Here is a 10,111-nt window from a genome sequence, read left to right on the forward strand (position 1 = left end):
TTTGATCAAGATACAAGAAGTTGGAAAAGAAATAAAGATGATTGGACATACCAAGGCCTGTGTTGAAGAATGGTGTGGATATTATTGGACTCAATAAAACAAAACAAAGAAAACCTTTAGGAAGGTTTTGAAATTGTTAAGGTGAACCCCATGAGGGGTCCATGACTTGGAAATCCACTCACAAAGAATTATTTAAGCTGGAACCATCCCCACAAAATATCCTATTAAAGTAAATTGTTTACGCCACTGGTATGCACTATCAAAATCGTAAACATGCAAAATAACAACAGGGGTACAAGAAGACATACCTCATAAAAACCATGGAAAGAAATTTCTTGGGTCTTTTGTTTAGGGGCACCATGGTCGCTTGATGCCAAAAATACAACACTAGCATCAATTACTGGGTTGAGATCAGTTGAGCCATCATAAAATACTAATTTGCACAATAAATAGGATATGACCATAGAAACAACAAACAAGGATAGCTAGAAGATGGAAACATGCAAGAAACCCTACCAGAGGCCAAAAAATATCTGTTAGCAATATCTTTAATCTCTTAAACCTCTAAATTATTTTATTTGCAAAGGAGGTTTACATAAAAAGAATAGTTGTCATTAGTCACCGTAAGATTTCAATCATCAATAAAGTGAAGTGATGGATGGCCATGTCATATAAATTTCATCCATAAGCACATGATTCGAGATGGAGAACCATTGGTAAGAGATAAATGCCTCATTTTAAACCAAAAAACTCTTGATAGTTGTTTATTTAGGGTTGGGGATTTCATTTGAGTAAACAATGTGCTTCAAATCAATCATAAGTATTCTTTTTATGTCCCAAATATAGCCTTGTTGGTCCATAGACTATTATTGTCCCTTACACTTTAATAAGATTATTTTATTTTATTTTTGTATTAAAGAGTTCATGCTATGGCTTTGACATTGCATCCTGAAACACACTTGGGCAATAATAAAAACATTGGCTAGTCATTTAGCTTGTCATTATATTGAGTTCTTTGGAGGATTGGATTTGTGGAGCATGGCATGAGATGTGTAGATTCATGCTTGGACACATGGGGATGCATTGGAGGGTTTGATTGTTGAAGGTTATTCACTGTAACTTTATAAGTGCTTTGTATTTCTTTACATATGGTTGATTAATATATGGAGCATGGATGCTTTTAGAGGCCAATTTTTTCATCATGAGGGTTTTCCTAGGGTATGGCTTGTGTTATCTTGTGCCTTGTCTATTTGATCTTTACATAATGGTGATTCTATAATCTTGTATCCATTCTTTTTTGTCATCGGTTATGTAGGAAATAAATTACTAAATGATTATGGATTTAGAGCATTATCTACTAATAGCTTCTTTTTAAAACAACATTTTCTTTTGCATAGTGTATCTAGTGTATTATGATTTATAAATATACTAACTTTGAACTAAATCTTTTGTTTGTGTTACCCCCTATTCTTGCATTCATTGATTTTATTTTGTGCTAGAATATTCATGTCGCAATAGTGTTTCAGCTGAGGCCTTTTTATGTCTAAAATATTTGTGTGTCTGAACCTTTTTGTTCGAACCTTCCTTGGTTCAGTGGTTCATTGGTTCAATAGTTCAATGAGTCTTATGTATATACTATGTCTTGGTTTTGTCAAGTTTAACATGTGTAGAAAGCTCAAGGGTGAAGTGAACTTGAACCATTGAACCTTTCTTAGTTTATAAGTTTATTGGTTCAATGGTTCAACTATTCTACATTTAAAGTGGGTGCCTTGCAAGGCTGAGGCCAAGAAAGAAATAAGTCGATGTCATGTAGAAAATATTCCTAGGAATCTTGGTGATTTATTTGAAAAGATTTTTCACAAGGTGGTAATCATTTTCTGATGAGAGTCCATGCGGAGTGTTACGTAATAAAAATGGGTGTTAGAAGTGTCATCTCTGTCATCACTCAAAATGAGTGAATGAGTTGTGGTAATCATGAAACCGAATTCATAGCCATTTATATCATTTTGTACATAAAAGTTTATATCTTTATAAAAAAAGCCTAATTAAGAAAGATGAAGGTTTGGCACTGGAGGTAATTTTCTCAAAATTGGTAGATGGATAGTTATATGAAAGGTGATTTGAAATCTTCACCATCTGTATCATTTTCATCTTGCAAGGAAGAAACTGTTAATTTTACTATAGTAACTGTAGTGGGTGCTATTGCTTCTTGTTTTGGTTTTGAACATGAGACCCATACCACCAAAAAAGGGCTAAAATCTAATCTAGGTTTCTCTCTTCCTGAATTTGGGGATACGTCCCTAGCTCATGCAGATTTAGATGAATTTATGGAAAGAGCTAAGAATCCCTCTAGTTCATCTATGATGAGAAGAATTGTAGATAGTGGCTTAATAGAAGCTTCAATTTTCTCTACTGCAATACAATACCCGAAATTAGTGGTTGAATGTATGAATAACTATGATCCTGTAGATAGGTGCATCATAAATGCAAATGGGGGTGTTTTTTTTAATGTGAATAAGGAAACAATTATGGTGGTCTTTAAAATTCTTGATGAAGAACCTTATGAATATTGGACAATAACCACATCGTATGGGAAGCCAAATATAGAAGTGTTATAGCCAAGAATTGGCTCCTAAAGTTTCAGAATGGTGGTTCCAGGCTACCTAAACCCTTGACTAGGGATAATTTGATTAAGGAGGAAAGATATATCATCATTTTGTTGCATAAAGCTAAAGGGAGTCAACAAACATTTTATTGGGACTTGACTGGATGTATTTTTAGATCCAAGTCATATTGGATGAAAAGAGATATATTGATTGGGCTGAATTAATTGCTGAGAGATTGCATGAGGAGATAAGTAATTGTCTCGGGAACAAAAATTTCTACATGTCCTCATACTTGTTCTATTGCTTAGCATGTGTTAGACCTTGGCCAAGACTACATCATGTCGAATGGTTTGATGCAATGAAACTCTATGATTACCACCCTCACCTCTAGTTACAAAAATGCCATGAGGATTTCAGAAAAGTTCATGATGTATCTACAGGAAAGCTAGTTTATGAACTGTGAGGCAATGTGAATAAAAATTATCTGATGAGGCAATGCAGATAAAAAGCACCTATGGGAGCTATTTCATTTAGTATCCTCGGTTCACCTATATTAAAATTGGAAGGTTCGAAGGAGAACCATTTAAACTGCTAAGTTTTGCCCTTGATCGCTTTGTGCTAATTGAATTGTGTAGGTTGCATGCTCACATTGACAAGAAAACTCTGGCAAGGAAAGATTCAGGTATCTCTTTCCTGATCGGGTTTGGCTACTATATTTGTCATTCTATCTTGGATGCCTTGAACCTAGAAGTTGATTTCAAGAAACTACATCTTCAACACTATGCTGCTCGATCAAACTTTGACATCAAAGGTTATGCTCAGGAACATCTAGCTCTTAAAGAGAATTTCTTACATTCCACAATTTGAATATTTCTGGGAGGATTGTGAAGATGCTTGTGAATTTAGACGAAGAATATTCTCTAGGTTCACTGTAGAACATATTATTTCTTTCTAGCTCAGAATGAATATAACAAGAATTGTGGATAATGGAGGATATTTTATTGACCTGCAATATACAAAAAATGTATAGGGTACCCCAATTACTGAGATAGAGTGGCATAAGAAAGGGGAAGATCAGATTCAAATGAATTTCTCTATTATCCGTAGGACCAAACAATGGCTATGAAAATAGAGACTGGGAAAGCTTGTTATAAAAGATTCTCATGTTCAAAAGTTTTCATCTAATAAGTTTATTAAAACTTGTGATGCAAGTGATACCAGGGTTAAGCTAGAAACAAACACTGTTAAAGGTTCAAAGAAGTACCTAGTCAGCCAACATCCAATTCACATTACTAGGTCGAGAACCAAGAGTAAAGACAAAAAGTTTCCAGAAATTTAAGTGGTGGTCGATCTGGAGGGGTTTCGAGAAGCTGAGGACAGAATGATAGGATTGAACATCGAAGTGCCTGCTTTAGAGGTTGGGGAGGTTGAAGAACCTAAGAAAGAAGAAGAAGGCACTAAAGGTGCATTGATTATAGCTAACGTTAACCAACCTCAAGTGTAGAAAGATGTAGGTCCCAGTACTTCCCATTGGTTCGACACCGCTCTAAGCAACAAGAAAAGGAATGTGGTTTCTGTGTCTATTCCAATTGAGGACATGGTTAGCAAGTGCCTGGGAAAGACTCCGAAGTCTAAAAGCCTAAAAAAGGTTTCCAAAATTGATTTTGATCAGGATACAGGAAGTTGGACTGCTGAAATAGCACATCCTATTTCAGACAAAGAAATAGAGAATCCATCAATAAAAGATTTTAATGTTGAAATGGTTAATTTAGGTGCTAGATCTCGTGTGGCAAATGTACACCTCTTAGAGCTTCCACTAAAAGAATAATTAACAGGACATGGAAAGATGAGTGGGCAAACAGAATCTCAAAGAAATGCTGAGGCGTATGGAAGAATATATAGATTCCATTCATAATTCAAATGCTCAGCCAATTTATCAGATGCCTACGTCCTTTGACCCTAAGTCTCCTGTTAATCAAAATCTTCTGGGACAAATCTACAAGAGCAAGATGGTGACTGAGATTTTTCTAGAATGGCTAGATGGGATCGCATAGTACAAAATATTTCAAGAATTTGAGAAAGGTATATGAAAATGTCATCATTGTAATGAAATAACTTGAGACAAAAATTACCAATTGGAAAAAATAGGAAACCAAATGGAGAGCTGTGGTGGTTTAGATGGCCGATGTACATAAATACGATATCATGAAATTTCTGTCGAAAAAACCAGTACTAGGCCTAGATGACAACATTCTTTATGTGTGTAGGAGAAATATTGAATGGCGTAATTCTATAGTAGAACAAGGATGCAGTGAATCTGCTAAGCTATGGGATGAGTTATCTCAAATTATTTTATCAATGCAAAATTATTTGAAATGCATAGAGATTAAACACATGAAGGAAGATGGAAAAACCATAGAAATCTTAGAAGTCATAAGTCAATCATTTGAGGGGAAAATTAACTATGTTAGAGAAACTAAGGCCCTAACGACATTAATCGCTTAATCTTTTTATCAAATTGCTTGAAATCACTGCGCAACCTATTAATCTTTCGATTTTGCCTTCGAGGAGGCATACTCATGAAATCATCATCATCAATGATCACATCCTCAAAGTCAAAAATTTCTTTCAAAATCTTCCTTACAAGTCGAGCAGCTAATCTTTACAGAACATCAAACAAGACCTTATCACTAGGGGCATCTCAGCTTCATCGCTTCATTTCAAGTTGATATTTCTCAATCATCTGAATCAAATCAATCTCTAGGGGGGTAAGTGCACAAAGATGGTGGTCAAAAAGGGGGATATAAGTGGACACTTTTTTTCTGAAATTAGGGAACTCAAACTTGGAGGCAAAATTTGAAAGTCATCCACTCAAGATATGAAGATAATCAAAGAATAAATATTGTAGTACTCTGAATCTAGTTTCCAAACTACTAAACTTTTTAAAAATTGGATAAGATTAAGGCAGTCAAATCCTTCGCGCATGAAAAAAAGACCCTGATTTTTTATGAAAAATATAACATAGTCTCTAACATGCGCATCAAAAAAGTCATAGTTAGATTTAGTATTTTGACAAATCCTTTGGCAGAAAGATAGTTAAGAGGGAGCACTAGAAGATGTGTATTTTTTTGTAATTTTTTGTTGAGTTTTTTTTTTTTATCCAATCGATCACATCCTAAAAAATTAGGTACATGTTCATGCGCGAAACATAAGTTGCACTAAAAAAATTGAAAATACAATTTTACTTTTTTAAAATTATAAATAATCAAGTGCACTACAATAATATATAAATTTTTTTTAATTTTGATAAGTATATCAAAATTTATTAAATAAATAGTGTACCTGAACTATGTAGACACCGGTAAAAGAAATTCAATAATAATATGTTATTGTTGTTCAAATTTTAAAAAAATTATATGGTTAGAAAACTCAAAAGATGGGTGAAAATATGGTGGCAATTATAGAAATGCCCATTTGATGAAGTGTAAACTTGATGATGACAAAGTCAATAAACCAAGTTGATAGAATAAAACACGTCAAAAATGAGAGAAATGGAGGGAAATCAAACTTCCAAACCATAGCTTTGTCATCCAGGCCTATTTCCAAGCCTAAACAGTCAAAAGCACGTATGGGGTACTTATGGTATAAAAAGCGTGTATGGGGTACTTATGGTGTAAGAAGTGCGTACGCGCAATTTTTACTATAAATAGCGTGTGTGTGCTATGTTTACTATAAATAGCGCATACATGCTAAGTTTGTTTAAATTTTGGGTGTGTATAATATGATATTGTATATATAATATGTGTATATACATATAATATATAATATATATATGTATATAATAATATATAATATATTAAGTAAATATATACACATATAAGTGTAATCTCTCCCCCTCTCAAGTGCATACAAGTTGCCTCTCTCTCTCTCTCTCTCCATACCCCATCCCTCTCTCTCTCCCTTCCTCTCTCCCCTTCTCCCTTCCTCCATACCCCATCCCTCTCTCTCCCTCTCCCCCCTTCTCCCTTCCTCCATACACCATCCCTCTCTCTCTCCCTCTCTCCCCTTCTCCCTTCCTCCATACCCCATCCCTCTCTCTCTTCTTCTCTCCCTCCCTCCCTCCATATGCCACTGCAACTGTGTATGCACTTCTATAGAAGTAAGTGAATTTATTTCTTGTCTGAAACTTCCTCTTTGACTTTTATCATGTATTCTCTCCTAAGAAAATTGACTAATGAATTTGTGTGTGTATATTGAATAGGAGGAATAGGGTTTGAAATTGAACCATGGGTGCATTACCGTGACAAACAAGGAAACTTGCAGCAATATTCTTCTCGAATGTATTTTTAATAAGCAGATCAGCTGTGGAAAATAGTGTCAACAAAGCAAAATGATGAGTCTGAGTACCTGCAATATGTTTTTCAAAAGGAAACAACTAGTAGGAAGAGAAAGAGGGAGAGTAACATAGATGATGTCCTGGAGAATGATAGTGGTGGGTATGCGAGAGTTCCCATGTTGTTACACAACTCCTCTCACCTAAAGAAATTAAAGTTTGTTGTAAGCATGGCAGTGGTAGTATATGATGATCATCACTTGTCAAAAGGCTTGGAAGGGTACATACCCATGAAAGAAATCAAGTGTGTAATTCCTATAGTCATAATCAAGACCAGTCCTATAACATTGAAAATTTAATAGCATCATATGTTTTAGAACTTAGGTAGTACTCTTAGGGTTAGGTCAAGCTCTTACACTTGCTTTTTAGCAAAGCGTCATTGTTTGTTCGCTTGGAGTCTCTCTTATTCTGAAAATGGTCTAACTTAGCTATATCAAAACTAAACTACTGATGTTCTATTCATAACTTTAAATAATATATCATTTTATTAGCCCACCATATGACCCCTTAGGTGTCGTTAGAGGTCATATTGTTTCCTAAGAGGTCATATGGTGTCCCATGACCCCTTAAGACACCATATGACCCCTTAAGACACCATATGACTCATAACAACACCATATGGTGTCCTAATGGGTCATAAGATGCTATATGACCCCTCGGGACACCATACGACCCATAACAACACCATATGGTGTTCTAAAGGGTCATATGGTGTTCTATAACCCCTTAGGACACTATTTGGTGTCATTATAGGTCATATGATGTGCTAAGGGATAATATAGTGTCATATGACCGCTTAGGACACCCTATGACCCCTTAGATGTTGTTAGGGGTCATATTGTGTTATGATCTCTCTCTCTCTCTTCCTCTCCCCCCCTCCTTCTTCTCTCCCTCTCTCTCTCTCTCCCTCTCCCTCTCTCTCTCTACCTCTCTCCCCTTCTCACTTCCTCCATACCCCATCCCTCTCTCTCTCTCCCTCTCTCCCATTCTCCCTTCCTCTATACCCCATCCCTCTCTTTTCTTCTCTCCCTCGCTCCCTCCATACCCCATTGCAATTGTGTTTGCACTTCTATAGAAGTAAGTGAATTTATTTATTTTCTCCAACTCCCTCTTTGATTTTTATCATGTACGCTCTTCTAAGAAAATTGACTGATGGATTTGTGTGTGTATATTGAATAGGAGGAATAGGGCCTGAAATTGAGCCACATGTGCATTACCGTGACAAACAAGGAAACTTGCAGTAATATTCTTCTCGAATGTGTTTTTAATGAATAGAGAAGATGTGGAAAATAATGTCAAAAAAGCAACATGATGAGTCAGAGTACCAGCAATATGTTTTTGAGAAGGAAACAAATGGTAGGAAGACAAAGAGGGAGAGTAATAGAAATGATGTCCTAGATAATGATAGTGGTGGGTATGCGAGAGTTCCCATATTGTTACACAATGCTTATCACCTAAAGAAATTAAATTTTTTTGTAAGCATGGCAGTGGTAGTATATGATGAGCATCACTTGTCAAAAGGCTTGAAAGGGTGCATACCAATGAAAGAAATAAAGTGTGTAATTCCTATAGTCACAATTGAGATCAGTCCTATAATCTTGCAAATTTAATAACATCATATGTTTTAGAACTTAGGTAGTAGTCTTAGGGTTAGGTCAAGCTCTTACAGTCTCTTTTTAGCGAAGCCTCGTTGTTTGTTCTCTTGGAGTCTCTCTTATGCTGACAATGGTCTAACTTAGCTATATCAAAACTAAACTACTAATGTTCTATTGTATGATGTTCTATTCATAACTTTAAATAATATATCATTTTATTAGCCCACCATATGACCCCTTAGGTGTCATTAGAGGTCATATTGTTTCCTAAGAGGTCATATGGTGTCTTGTGACTCCTTAGGACACCATATGACCCCTTAAGACACCATATGTCCCATAACAACACTATATGATGTCGTAAGGAGTCATAGGATGTCATATGACCCCTCAAGACACCATACAACCCATAACAACACAATATGGTGTTCTAAAGGGTTATATGGTGTTCTATGATCCCTTAAGACACTATTTGGTATCGTTATAGGTCATATGGTGTGCTAAGGGATAATATAGTGTCATATGACCCATAAGGACACCCTATGACCCATTAGATGTTAGGGGTCATATTGTGTTATGGTCTCTCTCTCTCTTCCTCTCCCTCCACTATCCTTCTTCTCTCCCTCTCTCCCTCTTTCCCTCTCTCTCTCTCTCTTCCTCTCCCTCTCCCTCTCTCTCCCTCCCTCTACCTCTCTCCCTCTCTCTACCTTGCCTCCCTCTCCCCCTCTCTCTCAGTCTCCCTCTCTTTCCCTCTCTCCCTCTCTCTCATTCTCTCTCTCTCTCTCTCTCTCTCTCTCTCTCTCTCTCTCTCTACCTCTCCCTCCCTCCCCCCTCTCTCTCTCTCCCTCTCCCTCCTTCCATCCTTCTCTCTCCCTCCCCCCACTTCCCCCCCCTTCTCTCTCTCTCCCTCTCCCTTCCTCCATACCCCTTCTTCTCTCTCTCCCTCCCCCCATAAATCCTTCTGATAGAGATAATGCTCCACCTGCATCTTCCATAACTGATAGTTCTACCTATTGATTTTTTCTACCTTTAATTTTACCTCATCCACCATTTCTCCCTCTTAACAATGAGACTCTCACTCAACCATGAGATCTACCTATAGGTGATAATAAAACACAACCATCTCTGATACCATTTTTTAGGAATTGCATCCAGAAAATATAAATTATATGCAAATATAGATTAAGTAGAGGAATGAAAACCACATAAATAATAACAAAGGAGACGACATGGTTCACCCAAACTTGGGCTACATCCACCAAACAAAGACTCCATTATTATTATCTAGTAAATTGAACTAATTACAACTAGCAATCCCTTGCAACTTAGTACTGCTGCAAAATGCTACAAAAATCTCTACTGAAAACCCTAACCTTTGGCCTTTTTATCAAGACTTATGTCGGTTACAAAATTAGGGTTACAACATGTCATCCAATAAAAAAATAACACTTTTTATAAAATAATAAGTCTTTTTGGCGTCACACAGTGCTGCCCCTCGACCTTGCCCTGTATCACGATAG

This window comes from Cryptomeria japonica, chromosome 7 (genome assembly GCF_030272615.1).
Source record: "Cryptomeria japonica chromosome 7, Sugi_1.0, whole genome shotgun sequence".
Lineage (NCBI taxonomy): Eukaryota > Viridiplantae > Streptophyta > Pinopsida > Cupressales > Cupressaceae > Cryptomeria > Cryptomeria japonica.